Genomic DNA, 14,584 nt, shown 5'->3' with positions numbered 1-14,584 from the left:
TGACAAAAGTTGGAAGCAAGGGGCACAAAAGAAGGAAAAATAATTTTTCTCTCCCCTTTCTCTAGCCAGCTCTCAATCATACTGGCAAAAATACTTCAATTTATAACAAAGATAAATTCAATTAAAATATTAAATTGAACTAAAATCTCTGGAGAGGAAGGAATTTTATCTCCTTCTGGAGGTTTTGGGCTCTGAAGAGGGATTGCGTTTAGGGGAGAGAATGAGGGTGGCCCATAAAAGGAAGAGATTTCTTTGGGCGATGTATTCTGCACCATGGATTTGATCCATAAAGACAAATTAAATGCATAGCTATAATTTTAATATGGTTTATTGTATTTGTTTGGTGTGATGCTGAAATGACCACATATTTTGTTTTTGGAACCACTAATCTGATGGGAAAATAGCAAGCCAATAGTCCATGACTTTAGAATTAAGTTATATACATTTACAGCTGTTTGGATTTCAGATAAGTAAAAGTTCTAAAGAATTAAATAATCCAACAACAATTTATCTACAGAATGCTGTGGCAATAGTCATAATGAATGTCTACTAACCAGCAAGAGAATCATCACCTCTTCCAAGTTTGCTGCCCACAATATTTTTTCAAATCTAATGCCTTTCTTCAGCAAGTTAAATTCAATTCCCCACACATACTACCCGGACTCCTTCCCTCCCCCACCTCCCCCCCCCAACCACCCACACTCCTTGGGAATGCATTTGGAATAGAAGAGATTCCTAAACACTAGTCTAATACCAAAAAATGTCAGACCAAGAGCAGAGTCAGAAACAAGATGCAATAAAAGAGCTAAAAGCTCTAGCCAGCACCTCCAGCCACAATATTATTCGTATTATAACAAACAAGCCTTTGAAGTGCCAAGTTCTGATTCTGTTAGAAGCTATGGAGGCAGCACTTCTTTGGGCACAGATACTGATGATCCAGAGGTAATGCCAGAAGTATAGCTGGACTGACAGGAATAAAGGGAGGAAAGCTGTGCTATATTCAATCTATATCTCCCTCTCTCCCTTCTTCCCTTCCAACACACACACATACACATTGATCTTTCAAAACATAAAGCAGGGAAAACAGCGATTTTCATTAATTTGGTTGCCCGAATCATGATAATTACTTGCATCTTTCAAAAACATCAGGGAGTAGCCAAGTTAGTATGTACAGCAGAGGTTCCCAACCTGGGGTACACGTACCCTGAGGGGGTACAAGAAGCTTGTCAAAGGGGTACGGGGAATATTTGGTAAATAACTAGATTATCCTAATTGAAATATTCCAAAAGTAGTAGTGTTAGTGAAAAAAGTTGTGGATTCTAGAGTCCAGAATTTATTTCCTTTCATATTGAATAGGGGTACGGGAAGGTTTACTAAAAGCCAAGGGGGTACAGGGACCAAAAAAGGTTGCGAACCCCTGATGTACAGGATAAGCTTAAAAAAAAATAGTCTGGTAGCACTTTAAAGACTAACAAAACATGTAGATGGTGGTATGAGGTTTCGTGGACACATCCAACACTCTGGTCATTTGAAGAAGTGGGCTGTCCATCTACATGTTTTGTTAGTCTTTAAAGTGCTACCAGACTATTTGTTGTTTTTTAAGTTTAACTTGCATCTTTGTCTTCTGATAAAGAAAATTATGTCTTGGACGTACATATAAACCATGATATTAAGGTGACAGAATGCATAAATAGTTTGGAGATGAACCTCATGAATTATGACAGGCTCTGTGGATGTAATACCAAGTCATATCCTTCAAAGGATACAGGCACAATAAATATGATGAATCACATTATACAGATTCTTATGCAACTGTCATACTAAGTGAAAGGAAAACAAAATAATCAAAGGCAAGAGCCGAGCATGGAACATTTGGAACACTAGAAAAAATGCCACCACTCAAACATAAGTGGAGCATCAAGCCACAGACAATCTACCTGCCAACAAACATGTAACTCACTGCAGCCTTTAAAACAGGCAGTATTAAAGGAGAAACATATCTGCATAACAACATTTTTTACCTATGAATATTTAATTATTGATGGTTTAAGTTGCATCTCAAAAGTCCCATTGTGGTCAAAGCTGGAAATTCTACAAAATAATATTAGAAGGCAATTCCTTCCCAGAAGAGGATAGACTGTACAACAAAACATTACAAGAAACTATACAGGGAACATACACTGTTTTTTATTCCATCCAAGTGAGTTAAGTAGTGCTGGAGCCTTGTTTTCATGGGGGTCCTAAACAATCACACCCAGAAGTGTTAACACACCATGGGGAAATTTGTTGCCTTTCAAGATTTCAAAACTTTAGTCCTTTTTAGTAATTACTATAGTTGTATGTTGCCCATTATTCATTTATAATATTATTTTGCATACAGAGTGCGTATGTACCTATTTGGTGGTTGGCCAGATAAGACAGTAAATGCCATAAACATGGAGGCAGGGTCTCATTGTAAAGTAGTCAACATCTGTTGCTGACTGTGCAAAGTGTTCCAGTACATAACTTCCTGTAGTGGTGGATACTAAGGACTGTTTGGAGATACTTGTCAGCAACTGATATTTTTGTCAGTTAGGGGGTCATTTATGCAGTGCTATGAAACATGGAGATAAGTGATTAAAATATCACACCACAATTTACTAAAGACTTTTTTTTGTGAAATATGCTATTTTTGATTATGCAAGGTGATGGTCCTACTTTAAAGGGTCCCTTACTCAATATTTAATTTTCTTGGGGATTCTGCTAAAGGAATTGCTTCACCACACTTTAACATCTTCTGACAAGAAAGTTAACGTATAAGATTAAGAGCTGTGATCTTCTCACCTTACTTATGTGTGAAAAAGGCTCTACATTTCTGCAATATTCTCAGTACCATAAGGAGTACAAAATAGGATTTACTTAAATCAGGGAGATTCAGGAACTGAAGTTCTTCTCTTTTGCCACAGAGTGTCACCCAAACTCCACTTACTGATCAACTGATTCACACTTCTCTAGAGATCCCCAAAGTTTAATTTGCTGTTCATTCAATACCTTTTCCCATTGGAAACTCCTCATTTCTAAATCCCATACTGTTTTTATTATTTGTAAAGAATTGTCCCTACAAAACTAACAAACATGAAATATTTATGTTGTAATTTCACAATAAGTCTTTTACCTTCAGTTCTGGCCAAGAGAAAAGAGCCAAAAGAACAAATCCCCATAGTATTTTGATATTTCTCAGTCTTTAAAAAAAATTCTGCTTTGGCCTGAGAGAAAGTTGAAGGGACAAAATAGAAGCTTATCTTGTTAGAAATAGCTCCCGTCATCTGCCGGAAAAAAATGCACAACAAGTGAATGTGAGGAAAGTTCATTTCTTGAATTTAAAACTGGAAATAGATGTCACATACTTCTGTAGTAAATTTGGATTGGACAGATATTACTTCTATACACCAGATGTAGATACAATTTAACAACTTTTCACTCAGGTGAGCTGGTGAGTAGTTAAACAGCGACTATAGCTACACTGCAATTAGATGTTTTTTAACAGTAAGATAGTTATGGCAGAATGAAAATTCCAGTGCCTTTTCCCCATTATGATATTATATAAAAATAGCTAAGTTGTAATAGGCATCTCAACAATAAAACAAACCATTTTTACTGAACATTTGGCCTGAGTCTATGTGAGGCACAATGGATGTCTCAACTAATGTTATTATTTTTTTTAATCAACCTTTTTTATAGTCAAGAAAAGACAAGGAGTTTATTGGTGGCCTTCCTCTTTCACTCATTTCAAATCTGAAGCTTTTTCTTTTAGGTGATTTGAATTATCTGGGTGAGTGCATACGAAAAAAAGAATTTGGAGGGAAATATAAAGAAATGTAACTCATTTCTTAAAAAAACAGTCTTCAACAAAACAAGCATGTTTTGGCTTTGTGTGAAAATAAATAGTAATTTTAGCCCCAAAAGAGTTTGTATGGGAATATAATGAACACTGACAGAGGGAGGCGCCCCTTTAGATAAATGTTGGAACTCTACTGCAACAATGTGGAGGCTGTCAGAGCCTGTTATCTCATGTGTCATAGAAGATGCCAAATAAACGTATTTTAAAATTTACATCAGACATATCAAAATTGGCAATAAGCAGAATTTTTCAAGAGAGGAGAACAGACTTTGTCGAAGTATAGGACTGCTTTAAAGAAGATTATTAGTTGATAATCATCTAAATCTGCATGACTTTTTCCAAACAATTCAAATGTCTCGCAGCAGAAAGAGACATTATATTTCATAAGAGTGCACACTAGGTAAATCATCAAAAGATATTCTCAGAGGGGCCAGGCCTAATTCAGCACTTGTGGAAAACATATTAGATGATCACAACAGACAACGGCTTCCTTTGAAGGTTGTCAGACCAAGATTTTGAGTAATAAATGTCCTGGGGAGTCAACAACAGTGTCTTTGCTCTCACAAATATCTGCCTATTAATAAAATAGTCTTATATCCTTCATTCTGTCTAGATCCAAATTAGAAAAGGCCATGAAGTACTCAATTCAGAAAAGAATTTTCTCTTTCCATCCCAAGACATCATTACTATTGTAAAAATGACACCTACATATGCTAGAATAATATAAGTTTTAATTTTTTTGTTTGCTCAAACTTAACTTGTGCAGAAATTATAGTCAAGTTTATGCCACCATGATTCCTTGCCTACCAGGTACTGACAATGAAGAAAAGTATTATTCACCATGAATTAGAATGACAGAGCCTACACCTGTATTTTTGATACCAAACAATGCCTTGCTTATTGCTTGGAGAAAAACATTTTGACAAAAATATCGCTGAGCTTTGAGGAACCAGGTATACCTTATAGACTATCATTCACTAGCACCAGAAAAGCTCTGGTGGACTTTGCATTAAGGGCTGTGTTATGGAATGCTAAACTATTCAGTCAGTAGATGGCACTGTCTGTAAAATACCTTGGAAAAGGTTCTTAGTCATATCAAAACATTAAAAGATCTTATGATGGACACCTCTGATATATAAGCATTATGTGGAAAATACCTTATTTAAACTAACCCTAGCGATACCTGATAGAGCATTACAGGATTTTATTAGAGTCTTTGTTTAAACCCATATATAAAGTGTCAAATTTGAGCATGAATGACAATTCTGAAGCTTCTCGTTGAAGTCTGGAGTTAAAGTCTCTTTGAAGCAATATGCATGTTTTAAGGTCATTAAGGGAATGATCGGTCTGGCTGAAATGGCAGGCAACAGCTTTCTCTCTGTGAGAGAGTCTTATGTCTGTTTTGTGTGCATTGATTCTTTGGCGAAGTATCTGAGACGTTTGTCCAATGTACATAGCAGACGGACACTTTAGGCACATGATGGCATAAATTATATTTCTGGATGAACAGGAATATGTGTTCTTGATCTTATAACTGGCATGGTTAGGTCCAATAGACTCTAATGATCTCACCCATTACAAAGATAGCTTCCCAAATTATCACCCCAATGTCATTATCTCACAGAAACTTACCTTCCGCCCTCACCCCCACTCTGTTCTAAAATTTGATTTGTCAATTTCATATGCATTCATTTTTTTTTATTGTATCACTTTGGTATAGTGTATTTGGTTGTGCCGATTTTCTTCCACATATTGATCTGAGGAAGTGGGTCTGGCCCACGAAAGCTCATCACCTAATAAACCACCTTGTTAGTCTTTAAAGTACTACATAGTTCTGTCTTTTATGATGAGTACATATTGCAATGACAGGCAGCCTGTGACTCAGGCTTGCATGTGGCCCATCAGGGTTCTATGAGTGGTCCATGAGACATTTTGCCAGATTCCACTGGTTTCCAGCTGCATAGTTTCTCTCTCCCTCCTCCCCCTTCCCCCCCCCCACCCTACTCCCACTTAGTATTAATGAAGTGACACACACATAAATCAAGAGCACATGAAGTGAGCTACATGTTGATTGCTCATAACAGTGATTGTGGGCTCCCTTTGCCTCCAGTCAAAGCACTGCCATGGTTCAGTAAGCACACCCTACAAATTCTAGTCACACGAGCGCAGTTACTTTACATTAGTAAAACAACCCTATCCTGAGAGACCATCTTGATTATGACAATCTTTCAACCCAATGGGATGAAGGAGGACCAATCATGTGGTCCACTCACTAGTGTAGGTTGCCCATCATTAACACAGGCCCTAAGGGAGCTTTGCAATCATATTCATCTAACTTAATTTTTCAAAAACCTTCTGTTTGGGCCATGCAAACCTATGCATTGAAACTCAAAAATCAAGTTTCAAGAGGATCTGTTCCATATTTTAAAAGCTATAATTCTTATAGCAGTGGTTTCCTATATCCACAATATTTCTTTTTCTTTCCTTTCTTGAATGGGGTTTATAAATGAATTGGACAGGACAAAATTAGTCCCAAATGATAGGAAGTAGAGTACAGTAGTGCCTTGGGTGAGCAATGCTGCTCTTGGATGTCTCCACTGTGCATATTTTGGCCCTACTCTTTCCATTGAATCCACACACAAGACGGCCAATATAGAGTCCCATTCATTTAAGTGGGACTCTTTATGAGTGGAGGAGTTCAACCAAGCAGATCTGACTATAGGAATAAGAAAGGCACCAAGACTAGTATCAGGATAATCACCATATGAGTACAACAACAGTAGACATATTCACACAGCTATACATCCAACTGGGGAAGTCTGGACTTTAGCATAAACTAATAGAACTGTTTTTATTTTCAATGGAAAATATAGGTTTACCAAATGAATTTTTGTAGCCTCAAGGCTTAGTATAATTCAATGTAAAGGTTCTCAGGAACTTTCCTTTCCAGAAAGATCATAGTATCAAAAAAACAAACAAACAAAAAACAGAAAAATAAGAGAAGGAAAAATGTGAAACTGTAATGATGTAGAACAGAATCAACAACTCTCTAAATCCAAGATTATTATATTTAGCAAGGTCTTGTTTCTAATGGCTTGTCTACACACAGAAGCTGCACCACCCTTACTTTAATTGGTTTACTTTAACCAGTGCTACTTCTGAATAAGTATTTATTGGTTTAAAATTGGTTATAACAGTTTATCTTGTGCCTATAAATTTACCAACATAAACTAAAGCAACATAAATCAGGTTTGAAATTATGTAAGAGCATACACACACAAAGTTGCTGCAGTTAAACTACAGTAAATTGGTGCAATAGCACAGCTTTAGTTAAACTGGAATAACAGTGTGTTAAAACTAGGCCTAACAGCAAGAAGGCCAGCCAAGATATTCAGTTTTTGTTAATGGTTGTGAACATGATCCAGCCACACTTTTCTCAATCTTGTATTGTCATTTTATTTTAGTTGTTAAATAAACTGACAGTTTTCTGCAAGATTTTAAGTGGGGACCATTGTGGCTTCCCTCCACTCACTAGAGTGACTGACTTCGGGAAAGGAGATAAACACTGCAGTGTCCCACAGCTGGGAAAAGTTAACACAATCCTTACTGGCTCAACCAGCAAGAGCTTTCCTATGACCTCACCTGCTCAAGCTGCTGCTTGCAGAAAACAAATGAATTGTTATGATTTGGCTGAGCTACCATGTTTCAGATACAACAAGTCCAAGCAAGAGATAGCTAATTGATTTGAATTGGGATGGCTACCAGACATACTCAGAGATCGAGTAAGACAAGGGCATTTGACAGCACTATTTTTTGTAATTAAACAGCTGTTTTCATCCTCAGCCTTGATAAGTGTCAGGGGAAAATATTACTTGTTAACCATATGACACATATGAAATGAAGAGCTACTAAAGAATGACTCTTGAAAGAAGCACTTGAAGGTTTTTAACACTGCTATTGGACTTGCAGTGAGATTAAAATTCCTCAGTTTTAACACACTCTTGCCAAATTTATTATTAAATAACGTAAAGTGTGTGAACATTTCCATCTACAAATTTTGAGTATAAATTTAAGCAGACTGAAAATGAAATAAAAGTTAGACTGACACCAAACTGAAACAAAGCTCTCTTACTTCTAGAGCTGGGCAAAACAACTTCCACAGTTTGTTATTCATAGCACTAATTCAATGGCATTGAACAATCATAGCTCTAGGAAAATTACTTTAAAATCCAGCAGGCTTACTGTCACTTATCTCAGATATGGGAAGTTCAGAGTCGTACTCTTAAGGATTACTTAATTATCCATAAAATAATTGTCTTTGGGGGACAAAATTGAGGGAACCCCTTATCGGAACATCTCACAATCCAGGGCATTCCTCTGCCATGGGAAAGACATCTTTGTTTCTACAACAGAGAGACATAGAAGACTAGAACCTAACTTTCCCATGTTCTAGCTGAGGGACTACAATACTTGGCTAACAGCTGTAAGGGATTTCTTTTACCCAGCTTGTGCACAAGGGTATTGCAAACCTAAAGCCTCCTTGGCTTTTACCCAAATGACTAAAATCAATATTTTTTATTTTGCTCCAACACAAGGCTTTTTTTGGGGGGCGGGGGAGTGCTTTTCAATTTCCCAAATCTTTTTGAAACTTTTAATTTTTGGTTAACCCCAAATGGAACTTTTTTTGTTTTTTGCAGAATGGCCAATTAAGTGAAAAATACATTATTCATCCAGCTCTATTCACGTCTCTAACTCTTTTTTCAGCTGGTTTTAATGTTTTTGGAATTAATCTCATTTTGTTGTTTTCTGCCCTTGTTTCCATTCTTTTTAGTTCCCTTTTGTATTATTTTTCTATCCCTTTCTAAAGTGGTCAGAAGAAAGGGAGAAATTACCAAATATCTGCGAATTTTAGTTTCTATTTTTGTTTGCTTTTGTCTGAATTTACTAATCAGATGTGCTCAACTCAATACCATTGCCACTGATCATATTACTTTAGTTGCAATAGTTTATACCAGTATTAAGGTGCAATACTTGCTGCTTTTATCTGTTTCTAGGAATGTTTGCATTCATCCATTTCTTTAAACTACTCCCTATCTATATAAAACAGAAACCACAAGGAACGATCAAGTAAATTCACACTAGTAGTCAGATTAACACAAATAAGAATTTACAGAATTAGATCCATAGTACTCTGCCAATAATTTTGAAATGAGAGCAGAAAATACTGCATGTACCAGGCAGGATAGTTTCTAAATCAAATGTCTTTCAAAATTTTCCATGAAAACTCAATAGCTTTAAAGAATATTTCCCTAAACCAAACATAAAATGCTATGTGGCAAAAACAAAACAAACAAAAATGAGAGAGAAAAATAAAGCATTTAATTTCCTGGAATTCAGCCCTGTTCCTTCTATTCACTTTAGAGGCTTGTCCTGTGCCAATGTGGGAAAATTAACAGTAAACAAAATAGAACGTTTAAAAAGAAGAGAGTAATTACATTTGATGCCTGACTGTGAAAGTAAGGTTGTGTCTATATACATCTTAAACATTTATGCCATAGCCCAGTGGTTCTCAACCTGCAGCCCAATCAGCACATAGCTGCAGGCCATGTGACATTCTCAGGGCCATATAGGTTGTATTGGATGCAGCCAAGATCACAAATTGTGGATGGCATATGCTGCCCACAATGGTGAACAGGTTGAGAACCACTGCTGTAGACATCAAGCTTCACACTCTAAAAGTAGTGAAATAGGAGGGTTCTCAGTATTTCAAGGATTTGGTATATTTGTTATTGGTACCCATGGATTTAATAACTATGGGTATGTCTACACTACCCCGCTAGTTCGAACTAGCGGGGTAATGTATGCATACCGCACTTGCTAATGAAGCCCGGGATTTGAATTTCCCGGGCTTCATTAGCATAAGCGGGGAGCCGCCATTTTTAAATCCCCGCTGCTTCGAACCCCGTGTAGCGCGGCTACACGGGGCTCGAACTAGGTAGTTCGGACTAGGGTCCTATTCCGAACTACCGTTACATGCTTTGAAAGGTTAGCAGAAGACTTCCTAGTCCAAAGGATTGCACTAGACTTCATCATGGGTAGAAGTTTTTCAGGTTGCATTTGGGTTTGCATTTTATCTGCACCAGAATCAATGCAGTTTGAATTCCCAAGAATACTGGAAGAAATTTCATAAACATCCCAAGATCCATTCTAGGTATATGTAGGCCCAACTATGAAGCATATATTACAAAAGCAGAAGATAATATATGAACAAGATACAGATGCTCACGTAGCATGACAGCATCAAACACTTAGCATAAACATTTTAAATCACTAAATCCATTTCTCCTAGGAAAAGCTTTTCCCTACCAACTCCCATGTGAATCAAAAAATTGTATGTAATTGTTAGTGCCAAAATTCACATTGCAGCCCTTCTAATGCCTCTTCTACAGATTTCTTAAACATGATTTTTTAAAATGACAAAAAACTCCCAATCTAAATAGTATAATTACAGTACAGTTTTGCTACCGAGTAATTAAATAAAGGGAAATCTGGATAACATCCATTTTGTCTAATATGATCCCCAAAATAAGATGAAATACTTATTTTGGGGGATTACTTCTCTGCATTTTCTAAGCCTTTTGACCTTGTGTTGGGAATGCACTACTTTAAGACATGTGCATTATAGTTTCAGTGATGAATATGTATTGCTGCCAATGATAAAATGATGAATCCATCCTTTTCCAGCAGTGTACAGTTCAATCCACACACCCCACAAACTCTAGGCACGCAAACGCAGAAGTAAAACTACTCTATCCCGGGAGACCAACTTGGTTACAACCATCTTGCAGCTGACTGTGTCAAAATGAAGAGAGCCACTCATGCGGCCCACGCACTAGTTTAGTTTGCCTCACACTGGTTTAGGGTCAGGATGACCGGTATGCTTGAAAGGGAGACATATGAGAGTATGTGCTGCATCGATGGCTCCCAGGCAGCAAAAATACAATCATCATAAATATGGCTTTAAATGCTATCAATACAGATATCTCATAGTCAAGATTACTAAGTAATAGCACCCTTCTCTCCTTTTGCAAGATCCAAAGTCTTCCTCCTCCATTGAGGAGACCAGACAGACAAGATTAATGAAATATCAACAGTTGCACTGATACCAGCCACAGGACGATGTTGGTCACCCAGCACCCATGATGATAGATGCTACTTATGCTCCTAGGTAGACTGTAGCCCACATATTTTTAGTGCATAGTTGGATCTTTATTCTTCTGTTCAGGCAGCCTGAACATAAAGGAAAGTTTAATCTGTATCTATAGCTGATAAATATAGGACAATGGAAATTTGATCTTATAGTCATGGCTATTTATGGTAGAAAATGCTGTTCTCTTTCTGAAAGTCCCATGTCCTCCACATACTCAGAGTATTTGTTCAGTAGTACCGGTACTATTTCTCCAGACACAAGGACACTATTTAATGCATTTATTGTCAAAGGTCTCACTTTTAAAAGAATGAAGCTAGAAGTTTCCCACATTCTACATCTGTGCTTTCCTTTTACATCACACCTCAGAACATGATGTTGACCAGAGAGCTGGTGAGAATTAATACATTTCTTCACCATCTGTGCACCACCTCTATCCTCTCTCTGCATAACAGCTGGATTTCCTCCAGAGTTGCTGGCTGCCTACCTAGAAAACACAAGCCAAAACATCTGTGAGTCAGAAATGTGTTGTGAAGCATGTGCACACAATGCTCATGGGAGTGCCTTGAATTATGGTCTGAGGGAGAATTAGGAGTGTGGAGAGGGGAAGGAAAAAATAATCCTCATATTACACTATTAGCATAAGGTGCCATACTGATTTACTAACAACAGCTACAGAAATTTACAGAATAGCTTTTTTGGCAGAGGATGGAGAACGAGTTATAGAAGCAATAGCTGAATGAGGCAACCTTTCCATCCACATGTTCATGGTTGCTGCTCCTATTTAAAAGGAAAAAGAAATACAGTTCTGAATCTTCGGAATTTTACCTGAAGTATTTGGATATTACCATTCAACCTTTAAAGAACATAAACTAAGGCCTTGCCCACACTGAGAGCTAGTTCATGGCAAGCTGGAGTGTAAATCTACAACACTCAGGAGTGCCTCTTATTAGCTGGCCATCTGGACCCTGCCACCATGCACTAAAACTTGCATAATTTGGTTTGATGTACTGCTCTTTCAAACAGAACATTAAGTGTGCAGTAGCAGATCCAGAGGTTCCATTAGCAAGTAGCATACCAGAGAGCTATAGATTTAAATGCCAGCTTGCCACACACTGATTGTCCATACAAGAGTGCTCAAAGAGCTGCATCTGCTCCAAAGAGCTTACGTTCTGAAAGATGAAACATGAGACAATTCAACATCTATACAGAGGATTGTGAGGATCATTGATGAGAAGACCCAGCAGAAGAAGAATTCATGGGAAAAGTGGCCTATAAGATGGGACCTGAAGAAGAGAGGGGTTACTTGGCAGAGGAGTGAGTGACTGTACCAAACACAGGAACTGCATGAAGTGGAACATACAGCTGTTGGGAGAAAGAGCTGAAGGGAGCAATAAGGAGAGCAGAGCACAATAGTTTCTGAGCATATCACATCCTTTAAAATGAAACACCAACCAATCATTGACTCTCTCACGTTTATCAGCAATAACTACCATTGTCCTATAAGCCTCCCCAATAATGTACTTAGAGAACCCGCCCTAATTTTAGACCAAGATCAAATGTTTGGCTGAGCATATAAGCCTTGGACCATTTCACGAAAGCTTTGGGATATTTTGGATTCAGACCAAGTCTTACATGCTTATGGGCCATCCCTTTAGAATTTAATAGTGACTGATAGACATTTGATAAATTTTGCAACCATCCCTTAGAGCTTTGTTTTACTTATCTAGAGAGTGTGATGGGCAAGGATGATGTCAACATGTTAGATGTTGAGAAACACAATCAAAGGCAGCAAAGAACTTTCATAAACTCAGAAAGATTTGGAAAAGCAGTGTGATTGGCATCGATATAACAACATTTTAACACTGGCATGTTTTTCACACTTTGTGGAAGAAAGCCAAAGAACAACAGAAAACGATATAAATGTCAACACCTTCCAAAATAAATGCAGGCAGAGGAAAATTTTCAGAGTCCATTGGAAAGCATTTCTTGCAACATCCAAAATTAAAGAAACACTACACAAAATAATAGAGAAAAAGGAAAATTTAGCAATATGGAACACCAAAATATGCATAGACTAGCACAAAACCAAAATAAATGGAGGAAACTGGTAAATACCTGATGCGCTTGAGAGTTGCAGGAGAAGAAAGAATAGAATAGACTAGAACAGAAATCTATAGCATAGATTAAATTTGCCACTGATTTCCACAGGATGGTGCAAAAACATGGGAAATCTATCATATTTTTGTTTTAAGAAACAATTCCTGTTGATTCCTATTGGCTTCATTCCTGTTAACGTCTCCAGGGCTTTTTCATTCGGGTACAGAATAGTTTCTCAGACCTCACCAACAACTCTCAAGTTAAAATCTAGCTATTTCTGATTAGAACTCCTCAACCACTGTGATGGTACAGAGGAAGAGATATGGTCTCTTATGTGGACATGTCATAGACCATACAGAGCTTTCCAGATGAAAGCCAAAACCTTACTTTTCACCCAAAGCCAAATGGTCAGGCTGTACAGAGCATAAAATAGAAGAAAACTCTTCATTTTCTCTTTGCAACTTTCATTTAACAATCTGTTTTGGTGGATGTGTAGCCTCATGCTATGCTTGTGATGCTTATGAAAAACATGCCAGGTTGCCTTTGCTTGGACAATTGCTTCATATACTTAAACTTGTGGTTCTATTTGGAAAAGTGCCTATGAAAAAAATTGTCCCTTCTGACTCACCAGATCCATCCACTGTGGGTGTGTTGAACTTGGTTATTAAGTTTCCAATCAGTTACACCAAATAAAAACAATAGGGTTGCACAAATGTCACTGAGTGCTGCACGCAAAAACTAAGAGATTGCACAGATAAAACAGAGGCCATAACTGTAATACTTTGGCCTGGGAGAAAGAAAGAAAGAGCCCAACTTGATTTGAGCTCAGAGTGAATTCACAGGCTTAACAATTAGGAAAAAGAAAATATACTTGTAAATTGAGCCAATTTGCACAATAAAAAGAATGAGAAACAAACAAACATGAGCCCCACAATGTCATTTGTGCAATCGCTTTCTGTGACGCTACTCTGGCCTTTAGTTCTACTTCTTTTAGGGTATGTCTACACTGAAAATGTTATGTGGATCAGGTCACTCTAATAGCTGCCAGGTTAGTCATTTCACTCCTGGGAAGAGAGGTGGCATGAACAATTCAATTACAGGTCCAGTGTTGGTCCATTAGTGAAGAATCTGCCAAGACATGGGAATTGGTTTGCAGGTTACAATATCAGGAGGATAAATCCTGCTCTCATTTACCCTGGTGTAAATCCAGAATGACGCCAATGTAATAGCTGGCGTCTTTCTGATTTAAACCTGTGGAAATGAAAGAGGAATTCAACCTAAAGACACATATGGAGTTTCCCTGAAATAGAAACTCAGAAAGAAATAATAAGTGCATGTTGAATAAGGACCAAATCTCTTCAAATTCACTGTGAAGAAAACTGTACTATTCAATGCCT

This window comes from Pelodiscus sinensis, chromosome 2, assembly GCF_052426305.1.
Source record: "Pelodiscus sinensis isolate ZL-2025 chromosome 2, ASM5242630v1, whole genome shotgun sequence".
Lineage (NCBI taxonomy): Eukaryota > Metazoa > Chordata > Testudines > Trionychidae > Pelodiscus > Pelodiscus sinensis.
Note: the sequence above shows the minus strand (reverse complement) of the source record.